We start from the raw sequence: 16,508 nt of genomic DNA, 5'->3' as shown, positions 1-16,508 counted from the left end.
TATTTTTTTGTTGCATCGGTGTCTCATTCATTTTTATTTATTAATTAAAATTTTTGAACTCAAGTTTCCTTTACATTGCACGGGGCCAAATATTTCTAAATTTGCATTGGTAGAGCGTAATGCTATTCTTAATTATATTCAATACACTGGTTTGGGTTAAAATTACTCGTGCTGAAATAAAAATGATTATGAAGTAACTCGGTAAGACCAGATCATATTTCCAATCGTTTATTTTAATCATTATTACATTAAACCTTCTTCCTGTTAGTTAATTATAATGGTCCTCCGTCCAACCTCCCCAGTTTTTACCATCGACGTAGATTACATAGATAATGAAACTCTCGGTCCGGAGGACTCTTCCGTAGCGAATACATATATCTTCTCTTCATGGATTACAGGGAGTATATGTATACGTAGCAGCAGTATTTTGGGTGGGGAACCGTCAGCTACGGTTATTTGAAACATCAGGGATTGGTGGTTGCAGCGGTAGAGGGAGGATATTCAGGTAATGTGGGAAGAGAGGAGAGACCCGGCGTCTGGGTTAGCCTAGCCAACGGACGGCGTCCTCCACTTGTAAGTGCTCTCCGCATTGCACCCTAAGAATGGATCAGGATACCACTGAAAAATCCTATTCGCGCCACCTCCAGTATAATTTACGATATTACCACCGCACCCTTCCGATCTCCAAAACCAAGCGGTGATTTCTAACACATCACTTTCATTACCGATCTAATCCTTGAATGTCATCATAATCCGCAAATTATGTCATTATTGTGCATTGTTTAAGTGCTGAAAAGTGGAAATATTAAAAAAAATATCTTTGCATATTTTTGAAAAAATGTCGAGAAAGTTTGGCATCAATTTGCAGGTGCCCGAGGCAACCGTACCATCCATCTTAACATTAGTGAGTTTGTGAGAGTGAAATCAGATGATCAAGTCTTCGCGCCATAAAAATTTTTGAAGTTAACGCCCTGTCTAAGCATAAAAAATCCCTTAACCAATTTGAATAAATCAGTATACCTCCTAACCTAGCCCCTCAATGCACCGCAAGCTAAGAATTTTGATGCCATTGGCGAAGCCCTAAATCTTTCCACGTATGGGCCGAGTTGGTTGTCCATATAGAGGGTTTTTTGATAAGCAGCGTCGACAATGTTCGGTTAACTTATTTGTTAAAATGCTCCTCCCCACAATCTTCTCTAATCCATGCCAGTCTCTCCAAATGACGGACTTGTCAGCTTAATGTCCAGGAGTTTCTTCATCTAACTAAATGTTTCCCCGTCTCTCTAGCATAGACACAATCAATTAAGGGAGAAACAAGAGAAGGGAAATGACAATGAATTCCTTAGAGTAATGCCATAAGTATCGGTTATCGCAAGCCATCATCCAGGAAGCCCACTCGGCCAACTAGTTATTCCGCTATAAGATCATACATCAGCGCTTTTGGCTCTTGGTGATAAACCTTACCCCGCGAATACTATGGGGAAGGATTGAAAAGAGGAGAAATGGAAGAAGAAAAAAGGATGAAGAAAAAGGGGACCATTGAATTAGGTGGTATGGATGATTTTCTGATACGGGATGCGACCGCCATGCTCAGAGAAAATCTTTCCGCGGAAACAGTTTCAAAGTTCTGCTTCGAAATGAATCTCAAATTTTCTTTCTGTCTCGTTGCTTAGCATTATTGTTATTTCTTGTTTTATTATTTGCGCGTGGGCATCAAATATTTCTGACGGGTGCTTGAATATTCTTCTTATACCGATACGCAATGCATTGATAGCATAATCCATTGTTTATTTAGTTCAGTTTTTTTAGTTCATTCGAATCATCTGTTGACTAATTTTCGAAGTTGTTGACTCTTGCCGGACACTTTCCACTCAACGATTGTGTTACTTCAAAGCAAACACGCTTCGGTGCCCGAAAGAAAGATTTCCGCGCGATAACTTAGGCTGCTAAAGCAAGCGCTCAAGCCTCACCCCTACTATTTATCGTCCCGCCGACCACCCCCACCTCCCACGCGTCACCCGCACGCCCCTCCACAGCGTCTGACTCGTGCAGCCACGAGGCGAGTAAGAATTTGTCACAAACTCAAATTAATCGTAATTAACATTCAAAAACAACTCAAATTATCCATCAAATTGCGGTATGCATCCATCAAAAGTACCAAAGGCCATTAATTATGACCTTCCAATACTGCTAGTGTGGATAAATTTCGCGTAGATTGATTAATTTTCCTTTCGCTAATTTGTCACTCATTTGTCGATAATTAACAACAGAAAGTAACTCTAGTGGGCAACAGTTAAGGATATTAACTGCAGGAAAAATGCATGAATCGTACATATCTAATTTTCTTTAGTTTAAGGTCAAGGTCTGTTCCGAAAGTAGTAGGACTGAGTCGATTTAGAAAAATTATTGTCGGAATTGATACGTTCACTCTAAAGTATTCGAATTAGCACCCTTGTGCGTCCACGCACCGCTGCTAGCGGGTTTTCCTCGCATCGAGCGCCATCTAGAAGGCTAATGTCCCTCGTCACGGTCTGCTGTAAAGTTATCACCGAGCCGTGGTGACGTCCTGTCAGAATGACGCCAAATTGAGAGAAACCAAAAACCCCTTAATCAATAACATCGCTGGTAATTAGACAATATATAGCTTTCCAGTTTTAATTTTCCGATCGATTTTGACGACATAACCTCTTTCTGCAATTAAAAAAATGTAAACTTTTTGTAAAAATTATAAAATCATTTTTACCCATTAATATGAATTCCTTCTCCTCGGGGAATGAAAAGATTCTTTGGATGACTGCGGTACGCTTGATGTATGTTCTATACAGGGGAGGACTGGTCTGGGGTACAAGGTACCAGGAAATTCCTGATAAGCCATCGTAAAAAGGTCCAAATGATAGGTACGTCCCCAAATGAATTAGATGAGATATAAACTGTTCTCTTAATTTGCCAGTCATATTTTGGTAGTCATTCTGCACCTTGTTGTACACATTAGATCTCTGAAAGAAGCGTTGCGAGTTTCCGCACACAGGTATTAGAACGGCGTTCAGATGATAATTATTTTTATTCATTGTGACATGTGTGAGAAGTATAAATAGCATGAAATGAGAAAAAATCAGGAAGGTACACATAAAAAGTTCTATCAACTATCAACAAGTTACACTCCTTATTAGGTTATCCACAATTTGAGGGAGTGTAGCATGAATATACTCAAAATGTAAAATTTTTAGATGTACGCGTATTTTCAAAAATATAACGCTCACTGTAGCTGTCAAGCAAATAATAGCTTTGAGATTTATTAAATTTTAACGGTATAATTTAATGCACATGAAATGAACCAAACCTTTTCCTCAGTTTATTGGCCTATCATCAATGTCAACGGATTCGTTAAGTTTGATGAAAATCCGAGGGCTGGCTGCTTTAGTATGAGATACTTGTCATGGAATACATACTATATGTCACGTATTCGTGCATACCATGCTCATGATTGAGTAAATTTGCCCCTTTAAGTAAGATTGTTTTGTTAGAATATCTTTGTCTTATATAGCTCTTAACTATTCGTTTAGAGGGTTTCATCCTTTTTCGTGTTTACTGTGATTTTTATTATTGAATTCCATTAATATTATTAAGGTTTCAACAATTCTGCCAACTAATTGATCAACGCAGAAAAGTGCTCGTGTGCCTTAATATAATTAGAACACCACAAAGTTACCACAATGCACTACCACTTTGATCCCTCGGAAGAAAAATTACGGTCGTTGACGACTGGTGCTCCAGATTCTCAGAAATCTCTCAGCGCCACACTTGGCAAACATGAATGCTACGCTCCCGCCTATTATCTGAACTTCCCTCTTTCTAATTGCTCTTATGTATTTATGGAATTTATCTCTTAAGGACTTCCTTCTGCGCCCTCGGCCTTACTGCCACATCATCTTAATTTCCGCTGCGTGCGTCTGACACGTGCCCGTTGAGTTTTTTTTCAGTTTTCCTTACCCAATGAGAAACTCGGAATATGTTAAATGCTCGAATCAAAAGAACTTCGGGATATACCACGTACTTTACTGAAACGAAGTTATCCGACGGATGTTCACCGAAATTCATAACTTTCACAGTGTAAAAATCAATCGCTTTGACTGGGGTTCCAACCCAGATGTCAGGCCAAGTGCGTTAGCTAGTGAAATTACTCAGGGTAATTCATCGCAAATGCTAATTCCTTTAAAGCCTCAAGGTATTCTAATTTAACGCTGGTAAAATAACTTGATAAATTTAGGGATATTAAAAAACGCTAAAAATTTTATAAAACTTCAAATGTCTTTTGCAAGATCTTTAAAATTTTAATTGAGTCATAAGACCGAAATCACTAAATAAAGGACTGAAAATCAAACAATAAATCGAAAATATGGAAGAAAAAAAATGATGGTCCGTCAATTAACTATTATTTTATCACAACTGAATGAATTAAACCTTGGCGACTTAAAGTAAAAAAAAATGCTGAGATGAAATTAAAAGTACATTAGGAAGTAAGCTCGCCTTTTAAATTAAAGGTGGGGCAATTCCGTCACATCTAACTGGAAATAAATTTATACATTTTATTCCGGAATAGAAGGGTAATTAAGCACAAAAAATGAGTTTTTAGGTCGAAATACTGACATTTATGTTAACGAGACCCTAGAAGTAACAATTGGGACGCTAAAAAAAGTTAAGAAGCCAGCCCGAACGCCTTGTCAGGGAGATATATTCTTTTGGCACTGAAAATTCTAATTATTATTTCACAATTTCTATTCTCCTGGATATTCACCTGAAAAATATCTAGATGGGGAGAATCTTCACCATACTACTAGGAATGGAAACAATGAGAACGTGTTTCAAGGGGTTCGTCACAAGCCGCTTTTCAATAAGAGGCGCAAGACAATTGGATTGACGTAAAAGAATATAAATACAAGTTTAGGTATTAAACAGCAACCCAGAAAACCATTAGAACTCCTGAATTATTGAAAAAAATTCTAAACTCTATTTTCATTCTAAATTTCGTTTAACCTAATATTCGCTCAATAGCCAGTTCGAATTTGTAATATTTGTCATGCATGATATCGTTTTCTTTTTAAAAAATCCGGGATTCAGGCACAGAAAATACTCCTATTTACCGTTTCGGAAATAAAATTCTTTCTCGGTGCTCCGAACCAAAGGAATTATTATTATTAGTCTACCGTGTAAGGATAGTTTTGAATGGACTCAGACTGATCGTCGCTACACTTCCCAGTTACCTCCAAAATAATGCAACCTGACACCCCAACTTACATTAAACTGTTCTTCATATCTTAATACTTCCTTGCTCTCTTCATCATTCTGTCCAGGATATCACTTTGGACCAATCGCATAGATATTGAAGCGTCTTTACAGCGAATAGTGAACAATATGCCCTCCACGTCAATAGCGACAAGGCAAAAATTCAAAGGCGTAACATTCGTATTCGGAAACAGCAAATTTCAAAACTCGTAAGGAAAAAAATGCAAACTACTTTCTTGCGAGCCATAATTTAAGTTAATATAGAGTTAGTATAATGAGAAGCCCTCCCCGGACTACAACCTTGACGTGGTGGAAGGGCTTGTGCGTTCCGATGACCCCTAGAGCTGTGCTGGCGGGAGTAATAATTATTGCTTCTGGTAGGGTCACCCATGCCAGATAGGTCGAAGGTTAGGAGCCAGACGAAAGGTAGTCCACGCAGCGTCTGTTCCTCAGTGAGGCGGCTGCAATGGCGTCTGTCCCCAGTGGGGCGGCCAGTAAGTGATGGTGTCACGTTAAAAACACTATTGAGGAAGGCAACGGGAAACCACCTCAATTATCATTCCCTAGAAAAAAATGATGGACAATAGAGATATTTTGAGTCCTGGCAACCACGGGGCTCGGCCCAATCGGCCGTGTGTCGTGCCCGGCAGCGGGAGAGGCAAGGCTTCCGCGGTCGTCATCCCTCGAAACCCTTGCAAGGGAAAACCAGCAGCAGCAGGAGAGAAGACGCAGGATAAGAAGACCACATTAGTTAGAATAGGAATGTGGAATGTTAGGACAATGATGAGGACAGGGAAATTGGAGAATGTTAAGCGAGAGATGGAAAGGGGAAATATAGATATTTTAGGTCTATGCGAGGTGAGATGGAAAGATAGTGGGGATTACTGGAGTGATAAGTATAGAATAATATACAGCGGCGGGGACGAGAGCCAACGAGGGGTTGCCATTGTATTAAATGAAGAGGTAGGAAGAAGCGTAGTCAACATAGAGCAGGTAACGGATAGAATACTATTAGTGGAGATAAAAGCAGAACCGACGAACTTAGTTATTATTCAGGTATACATGCCACCGAGCAACCATAAGGAAGAAGAGGTCGATAGGATATACGATCAGTTAGAGGACATGATCGCGTGTGTTCCTGCAGGGAAACATTTGATAGTGATGGGGGATTGGAATGCGACGGTAGGCGAAGGAAGAGATGGTGATGAGGTGGGGGACTACGGTTTAGGCACGAGGAATGACCGCGGGGAGAAAGCAGTTGAGTTCTGCAGAAGACAGAAGTTCGTCATCACCAACACTTGGTTTAAACACCACAAAATACGCAGGCATGCATGGAAAATGCCAGGTGACACAGGAAGATATCAGCTAGATTATATCCTGGTTAGACACAGGTTTAGGAATAGTGTGATAAATTCCCACAGCTTTCCGGGAGCGGATGCGGACTCAGACCACAATTTAGTTATTATGAAATGTAGCGTACGTTTCAAAAAGATAAGGCAGGGGCGGCGAGTTAGAAAATGGAATGTAGAAGCGTTAAATGGGTTGAAAAGGAAGGAATACAAACAGGCGGTAGAGAAAATCATGGAGGATGGTAAAGGGCTTAGTACTATCGAAGAAAAATGGGAAATGATCAAGAAGGGGTTGTCTAAAGCCGCAAAAGACACTATTGGAACCGTTAACGCTAAAAGGACTAGGAAACCATGGATCACGGATGAGATGATTACAAAGATGGATGAGCGGAGAAAATGGAAGAATATGAATACAGAATTAGGCAAAATGAAGTACAAAGAATTGAACAATAAATTGAGGCGGGCAACAAATAAAGCAAAAGAAGCATGGTGGAAGACGCAGTGCGAGGATATGGAAAGTCTGCAGAGGAAGGGTGAAATCGGTGCGCTGTACAGCAAAGTTAAATCGTTATCGGGAAGTAAGAAAGGAAGAGCTATGCTAACAGTTACAGATAAGGCGGGTAAGGTAATAGTTGACGCAGGAAAGATCCAAGAGAGATGGAAGGAGTATATAGAAGAACTGTATGGTAAAGAACTCAGACCAACACAGTTAGACATTGAAAAAGAAAATGACGCAGAGGAGGACAGCTTAGGTCCAGGCATACTAGACAATGAGATAGAAAGGGCATTAAGGGAGATGTAACTAAATAAGGCCGTGGGGGTAGATAACATTCCCGTGGAACTTTTAAAATGCTTAGGAAAATGTGGGAGGAAGAGGCTATATGGGCTGATCCGTAGTATTTATGAGGAGGGAATCTGGCCGGAAGACTTTGTGAGATCAGTTTTAGTTCCTATTCCGAAAAAGGTAAAGGCCACGTCATGTGAGGACTATAGGACAATTAGTTTGATATCCCACGCAGCTAAAGTTGTTCTCAGGATCATAAACAAAAGGATAGAGAGTAGGGCAAATGATTACTTAGGGGATGATCAGTTTGGGTTTAGGAAGGGGAGAGGTACGCGCGATGCCATTGCAGTACTGAGATTATTAATCGAGAGGAATATAGAACACAACCAGGAGGTATTTGCCTGTTTCGTAGATTTCGAAAAAGCGTTCGATAGGGTGAATTGGGAAAAACTAATGAGTATATTGCAGAAAATAGGAATAGATTGGAGGGAAAGGAGGCTAATCCGCAACCTGTACATGTCTCAGACTGCCCAGGTGCGGGTGGGAAACGGGGAGTCAGGATGGGCAGTGTTAGGAAGGGGTGTAAGGCAGGGTTGCCCATTATCACCGTTGCTGTTCAACCTGTATGCAGAGGAAATGATCAAAGAGGCATGGGAAGAACTCGAGGTAGGAATGAAAGTGGGCGGGGAATTCGTAAAATCAGTTAGGTTTGCTGATGACCAAGCCTTAGTTTGTCAGTCAGCCAAGGGGCTGCAAGCATTGCTGAGTGAATTGGAAATTCAGTGCGACAGGTATGGGATGAGAATCAATATTAATAAAACAAAGGTTATGCGATTTTCTAGGAAGAAAAAGGCCAAGCTTAACATTAAAATAGGAGGGCAAAAACTAGAGCAGGTAGAGCAGTTTAAGTATCTCGGTAGTGTTTTGGACCAACACGGTCAAAGTAGGAGGGACGTAAGGAGAATTGCGCTAGGCAAAGAGGCTTTCACAAGGAGGAGGGAGTTAATGAGAGGGACGTTGAGTAAGGTTCTTAAGAAAAGACTCGTAAAAACTTTGATATGGAGCGTATCTATGTGAGGCGCGGTCATTGAAGCAGGAGGATAGATGTAGGTTGGAGGCTTTTGAAATGTGGGTGTGGAGAAGAATGGAGAAGGTGAAATGGACAGAGAAGAAAACAAATGAGGAAGTACTTGGTATGGTGGGCGAAGAGAGGGGTTTGTTGGGAGAAATCCTGTGGAGGCAGGAAAAGTGGATGAAGGGGGTATTGACCGGCAGTGGGATGTTGAAGACTGTGATAGAGGGTAGAATGTTGGGCAAAAGAGGAAAGGGAAGGAACAGGATAGGGATGTTGGACGGGATGAAGGGAGGAAGAAAGTACTCAGAGATGAAGAGGGACCTGATATAGAGTAGGATGATGGATTTTGTGTTTTGTAAGGAGTAATAAAATATTTGTTTGGTAGTTGTGTCCATCCAAAAACCTACCTTAAACGGTAGAATACCTTTAAAAAAAATAATGAGAAGTGAATTAGATAGTGTCATTACCTCAGTCCCTTCTTCCATCTAACCCATAATACCTCCAAAACTAAATTTTTATTCGGATTACCCTAGTGTAGGGTGTCCAGCTGCGCCATGTTCGGTGCGAATCTGTGATTAGGCAGTGGGTACATCCAAAACCTAACTTAATATACCTTACTAACCCGTTTGGCGGATACTGAGAGTCGGGGGTGATTGGGAGGCGTTCCCGTTTCTTTTTAATTAAATATAATTGAAGAGAGCACGGCCACCAATGAAGTTCAAACCGCTCAGTACAGTTCGTAAATCGCACGGATATTCAGGAAGTTTAAAGGTCAAAAAATGCCTCTTCAGTTTAAAATTAAATTACTGTATCACTGTTTAGGTTCATTTCCTTTCACTGACACCGTTAACTGTGCTAACACCGATGGAGCTTACTCCGCTCCCCATAATATCCTAGAAATAATCTGCAATCCCGTTTCCCAGAAAACTGGAATTTGTGTTGCGGACGGGAGGGCTCACTTTTATAACATATGCTACATCGCCTTTTATTTCGTAAATTGAGGGAAATAGTTGCTAATAGGGAAAATCCACTGAGTATAGTACGAGGGTAAGTTAATAAATAATTCGCAAAACTGGATAGAGTCAAAAGCAAATAAAGTAACTTCCTGAAAATTATTACACTTTTCTACATAATTACCCTGTACATTCAGACTCTTACCCTATCTCTTTTCAAGCCCTTGATAGCCAGCAGCAAAGAGGTATTTTGTTTGCTGCCACAACCAACGAGTAACCATTAGGACTACGGCATCATCATGTTCAAAACGTTGGCCACCCAAATGATTTGTTAGGGCCCTGAACAAATGAAAATAACTCAGGGCTAATCGGGAGGGTACAAAGGATGTACCAAGTATTCCCAACGCAATGTTCGTAACATCCTCTGCGTTTTTCTTGCTGACGTTTGCGACTTCTTTATTGACATACTCTCGTTTATTCGCCTATTCCATCCGTAGGGTAAATATTGACGTAGTAATTGCCGTCGGTTATTGGGCGATGTTCAGGGATAACAGACGTAGTTGCACATCCTCGGAAAATACGAAAATGATTAAGAAACGAGTTTTCTCATGCTTCTCAACCTAATGGATTTACGAACGGGCGCTGTCTGCACTTCAAGTGGGACTACTGTAACTTTATATTACTACGATTAAAAACTATTCAGTTGTGCTTGCGCGAAACTGTGACAAACCAAAATACAACATCGAAAGTCAGCTGGATGGTTCAATCGATTAAAGACGAAACGCATGGAAACAATGAAAAAAGTCGACGAGGATAACTAATCAATAACCAATTTACAGCGATAATATGTGGTAACTGGAGGAATAAAATTTATCAATTAACGTTTCCCCACAAATTAAGTTTCGTTCTTACCTCGCAAGTATCAACGATATTTGGTAAATACGGAAAGATCATTAATAGATTACCATGAACAAGATTGAAAGCAAAATTCAAGGAAGCTGGAATACAATGAGGATATTAACATTATATCCCTTAGAACATAATCGCCTGAATAAAACATTTAAAATATTTCAATTGTTTTAATGTGGAGTACTGGATAAACTGTAAAAATGAACAATGATTAATATTCTACCGTTCAAGATAGATTTTCGATTGACACACAATGGCTATCGCTGTATTTCTTAGATTCGCCTAGCAAGACAAACCCTGACAACCCTCACTAAATTGGACCATTTGTCATTTCCGCATGCTTTCTCTTTACTCCGTCCAACAAGGATAGATAATACGTATTGAGAGAGATTTATAGGCGTTGAATATGTAATGTATATTTGAGGGAAATTGTCACTCGAATACAAGCTGTGAGTGGGAAAATATACCACACTAATGCTTTCAAATGACGGACTACACTTAGGTCAATATAATTTATTCCAGTAGCACATTGAATATAATTACCCCTTAAAGTTAATTTTTATTCAAACGACAGGAAAACAAACTAGTAATATTCGAAAGGTGTTATTTGAAAACTCAATCGCAAAGAATTCAAAACTGCGTACTCTTAGTGCTTCTAGGAAAAGTGGTGGGCGAAGAAAAAGGAATTTAGGCTATGCAGAGACATAATTTACCTTCTTTATTAGAGACATTCGTTATACATGTACGTAGGTCTCCAACCGTAGACAGATTCGACAACCGAAGAAGAAAAGCATCTACAAACTACCAAATTACCAAACTATCCCAATGGCATAAATTATGTCAGCCATTAGCCACCTTCCCTAATAACTATTATTACCAGCGTGCCCACAATAATCTGATTTACTATTCAAATATGAATGACAGTTTTACTAATACATGCTTTTCAGTAGGTCAGCATTTCAGAAGGGGAAGTGATACGAGTTGCATTACTAGGAGAGGTATTTGCAGAAAGACTTGTAAAAATGTGAAAAAGTCTTAAATAGGGAGCATAGTGTACAATGGATGTAAGAACTGGTCAATGAGGCAAGAGAACGGAGAAAATTAGTTGGACAGAAGGGAAGAAAAACCCCAAGGATTCTAATAGAGAGGATAAAGAAAGAAAGTTCCATGGGGAAATCTGCAAAAGGAAGAGAAAGTGGATGGAGGAAATATTAAAAGGGAGTAATATGTTCAAGGCCATAACAGAAGAGTGAATGTTGGATGAGAGAGATAGAGGAGGGTAAAGAGTAGGTTTTCTAGACAGTATAGGGGTAGGCAGAAGTAATGAAGAAATAATGCAGAGTATAGACCTGAGGCAGTTCTCATGATACTTAAGAGCAAATAGTCATTTGGCCAATCCAAAACCTACCAATAAACAGATAGAATATCTTGAATGAATGTTAATATTTAAATTAATTATAAAACTAATCTAAATAGTATATAGCAGCATTATTTCACCAGAAGCTATGCACTATATACAAGGAATCGCTACTCTGTTGAACTAATATAAAAAATTAAAGGAGCATGGTAGTCCAACAGGCAGAGTGCTGGGCCACTGACTTGAGGTCCTCGGCTAAATTCCAGGTGGTCTCTGAGCGCCATCACCTTACCTGACTTTATGGGTACCAGATATTTCAGAGAAATTACAGGGTAAGAAACTGACCCTTGTGTGTGAATTTCACACACCATTATCACAATATATACTAGGTGATCTCTAATCTCGCACATCAAATCAATATTTGAGTTAATTAACGTGGATACTAATATTAAATGTAAATGGCATCATCATTAACAACTTCACTTATCTAATTTTCATTTTTACTGTTTTAGATGATTTTTAATCTCTTCTTTTGTTCCTTCTCTCCCCACTCCAAACCTATCACTTCTTCCCCACTAATAGGAGCATAGGAGGATGGAGAGTGTGTCTGACATGCTAGAAACGCTGGGCTGGGAACCTCTAGAAACTAGAAGGAAAGTAAGCAGACCTTGTGGAATGTTCCGAATTCTGAAGGGGGAGAAAGCTTGGGCAGATCTTAGGAAAGAGGCGGGGAACCCAAATTTTATAGGCAGAAATGATCACAAATTTAAGGTAAAATGCCGGGCACAGAGAACAAATAAAAAAAAATTCTCTTTTCTAAATAGAACAATTGTCGAGTGGAACACCTTACCTGCAAAAATATTCGAGCCCTTTCCTAACAGAATGTATACTTTTAAGAATAGATGTAAGGCATACATGTAATAATTTGATTGATGTGTGGTGTAATGTATTATATGTAATAGCTTAATTTTATTTATAATTTATCTTTTTTTTTCTTGCTGATTAATGGCTGTAAATGGGATGGGGATTCACTTGTTTTGTTAAAGAGATTTGTGTTTTGAAGTCTGGTTTTATGTACTATCTTTTGCAATTATTTGGGACTTGTGTGCCACCTGACAATGTCTATTAGCACATGTGTATTTTTAATAATAATCTCTCTAAAATAAATTAAAATTTGAATCCATAATGATAAACTGTCCAGAGGAAATTATTACATTAGTATTATAAGTCAAGTTTACATGGGCGATAAAATAAAATATATCATAATCTTTCGCAAATATCATACCTCAGTTAGATAATATACATGAAATTCTTATTTTATGATATTAGGTAACTAAATAAGGAACTAATGTCAATAGCTCATTACATAATCTTTTATTTCCACTAAGAATGACATACAAAACTGGATTAGTAAACACATTTGATTATTGCCAGAACAATTACAAACACTTTTCTGTAAACTATTTTCACCATAATAAATTAATAAATGTGGCCAATAAAAAAACACAAGTTCACACATGTAACTGGCCAAATACAAGAGTACACATACATAGCATCAATGAAATGAAAACAAAATCATACCTACTGATATTAAGCAGTATTCATGTAGTTACGATACAAAATCTTAAGAATACCAACCATTAACTGCCACATATACTTGGTACAACAGCCTGCATGCATGTGCAGTTTAAAACCAACACCAAATCTTTCTTACATATTTGTTTGGAGGAGGTTTTCACAAACTACCCAACATGCTCAATTTACACAGAGTTAGTGTGGAAGGAAAAAACTTCATTTATGTCCCTAACATTTTTTCCTTGAAGGATACCAGGTTAGGATAAATGTTCAACATTAGGTCCCTCTGCTTGCATTGATTCACGTGAGCACCACCGATAATTATCTTTAAAACCTTTATAAGCCCTCATTTTATTACAACCTTTCTTTTTGTTGAGTGATTACAGTGAAACCAACAAACATCTGACACTGTTGGCAGTCAGGTGCTGGGTTTCTCACCATAATCCCAACACAAAAGAAAGGATAAAAGACAGGATGGTTTACAACAGTTGAACATCAACACTCATGTAACTTTCTTCATTTTAATACAAATTTACAAAAGATACTTGCAAGAGTATGTGATTAAAATCTCAATAAACATGTATTATGACTTGAAATGGAATGCTGAAGAAGGAAAAGGGAAAGTGGAGAGATGCAATTCACATTAACATTCATTACCAAAAATTTATAGACACACAAAAATAACACCATAACTGTTCTATTGGACTTCTGTCTTGACCTTATAAAAACATGTAACATGCCTTTGTTGGACAATTTTCTAGATAGACAATCATATTAATAAGAAATAAAAAGAAATATAAACACCATTCAATATTCCTAACTTCATTGATGGCAATAAAATTTTTGAAGATGTACTTGCAAAATTTTGGTATTGTGAAAATTACATTCATTAATACATTTCTACAATGGAGATGGCACATATTATTCTGAAAGATTTACCATTCCTTGAGGTTTTTTCATAATTGATAAGATAATCATAATTTATATCTATGTACTTTTGATTATATTCTTTTCAGTTACTCTCTGAATAACAATAAGTATTGTCACATACTTCCAACAAAGAAATATCAGTTCTTTATTACATTTATCTACTAAACATTTTCTTTGATCTTTGAAATGTGTAGGAGATAATATAAAGAGCACAGTTAGCTTCTTCCATTTTCATGTTAATATTTTTCTCTAAAAGTTTTGTTGGTGAGGCTAGTGACCTTTAGGAGTAAACTATTTTTGAAAAATTTGGAGACATTAAGTAACATGAAAAAATTATTGAAAAAATTCTGTAACAATAAATACATTAGAATAATTTTGATCTTGGATCTATTATTAACATCATTTAATGAGTACCATGATGAGAATGTTGCAATCAAAAGATAATATATGGCAAAATATAAAACTTTTTCCATATTTTACAAGATTTAAATATGTGAAACATTATCAATATATAAATTAGCCGACACACTTCTAGCATTCATGTATTCACTTGCACCATTAACACATAGACATGAAATATTCAATGTGCTTTTCATCGCCAGAAAAATTAATAAAAAACCACAGTCATTCTTTTGATTGCTACATTCTCAAATTGTAGTGCGCATTACAAACTTACCATTGAGATTATAAACAAACTTATATTAAATAAATGGTTACCTAATAACCTGATCAATAGAGCTATCATGATGCAGAAAATGAAAATTAGTAATCACTTTTTTATTTATAAGTTAGTCATCCAAAAATACTGAATTTTCTACCTGGATTATAGTATTGATGACTTTAGTAATGTACAGGCAACTGGATGGAGCAGAAATATATTCAACAATTATAATAGGAACCTTGACTGTCTTAGCCAAACAATCCTCAAATAATGGTCAAAAATCTGAGACAACATCCCCCTTTAGTACATATCACAGTTTGTACTTCAACAATAACAATTAAGCCAGATCATTCACAGACTATTTTAGCACACAGAAATGAGAAAGATATTGCTGTCATGGTATACATTGCAAGTAACAGCAAAACCCAAAACAAAATAAACACTTCAGTCACTAAAGACTCAAGTAAACTAAATGATTAAGGCTAACTTGAGAAAAATTAAGAAAGGGATTTCGCACCTCCTTCCACACCATTCCCTGAAGTAACAGTAAAGAGTCAATTTAATTCCAATGACCCAAAATTAAGTATGAGATGGGAGGCAGGGTGTAAGCAAAGTGAAGCTAATTTTTTGCATAATTGCCATGCTGGTCTGATCATATTGTGAGCATACAGTGTGGCATTACTGTGATACAAAATATTTTTTGTTGTAAATTATAATTAACTCACAAGTATAAAAGAGAAATTCTTACGGTATCACTCGAATTCTCTTTCTGATAGATCAGTAGCAGGCACTGCATGTTCCATAAACCCAATAAGGTTGACCGCTCATTAATAATAGCTTCACTACAGTACAATCTACCATGCTATTTGACTCTTTCTGTACTCTTATTTAATCTATAGCATGTATTAATATTGTCCAAAGTTATTAATGATACGAAACAATCTTTCTGTGCTTCACAGCATTTCAAGACAGATGACTTGACGCATTAAATGTAATTGTACACACCTGAGACAGATATAATGGCCAGCAGCCTTGTACAACAAAAGATACATTTACCAATTCCTCCTCCAAGTTTTTCAAAAATTGAATACGATAGTGTGGATGCTGAGGACACAAACTGCCGCATGGAAAGACAAGGAATGAATTCTTCAATAATAACTCACTGTATACTATGGAAGTGATGACTAAGGCTTATCAATACTTCAAATAAATATAAAATTCATTAATTACATTCTTATGAATAGTTAAAAGAATTAATAATAACACTGATTCATTTTTCTGGAATATAAGGGAGATGATAAAGCTCCCAGGAAAATACCCCGATAATAATAATAATATTTCAGCCAAAAGGCAGATTTTGAAAGGTAACTTCATAAGGAATACATAATATGAAAGACAGCCTTGATAAATTCTTAATTAAATTCTCCAGATGACAGAAAATTATTTTTAAAAGTTTGGCAAAGTTCCTTACTCGTACGGAACACATTGCAAAACTTATGTAACCTACTGACAAGTTATACTTACAAATAGGGTTAAACAATTCTAGATATGTATACATTAATTTTACATGGAATATTTTGGAGCCCCAAGTAAAACAAAGTATTATAGATACAAATAATGAAACAGATAGTA

This window comes from Hetaerina americana, unplaced genomic scaffold (genome assembly GCF_022747635.1).
Source record: "Hetaerina americana unplaced genomic scaffold, ioHetAmer1.1.p SCAF_10, whole genome shotgun sequence".
NCBI classification, from domain to species: Eukaryota; Metazoa; Arthropoda; class Insecta; order Odonata; family Calopterygidae; genus Hetaerina; species Hetaerina americana.
The sequence above is the reverse complement of the archived record's forward strand: the minus strand, read 5'-3'. Positions refer to the sequence as shown.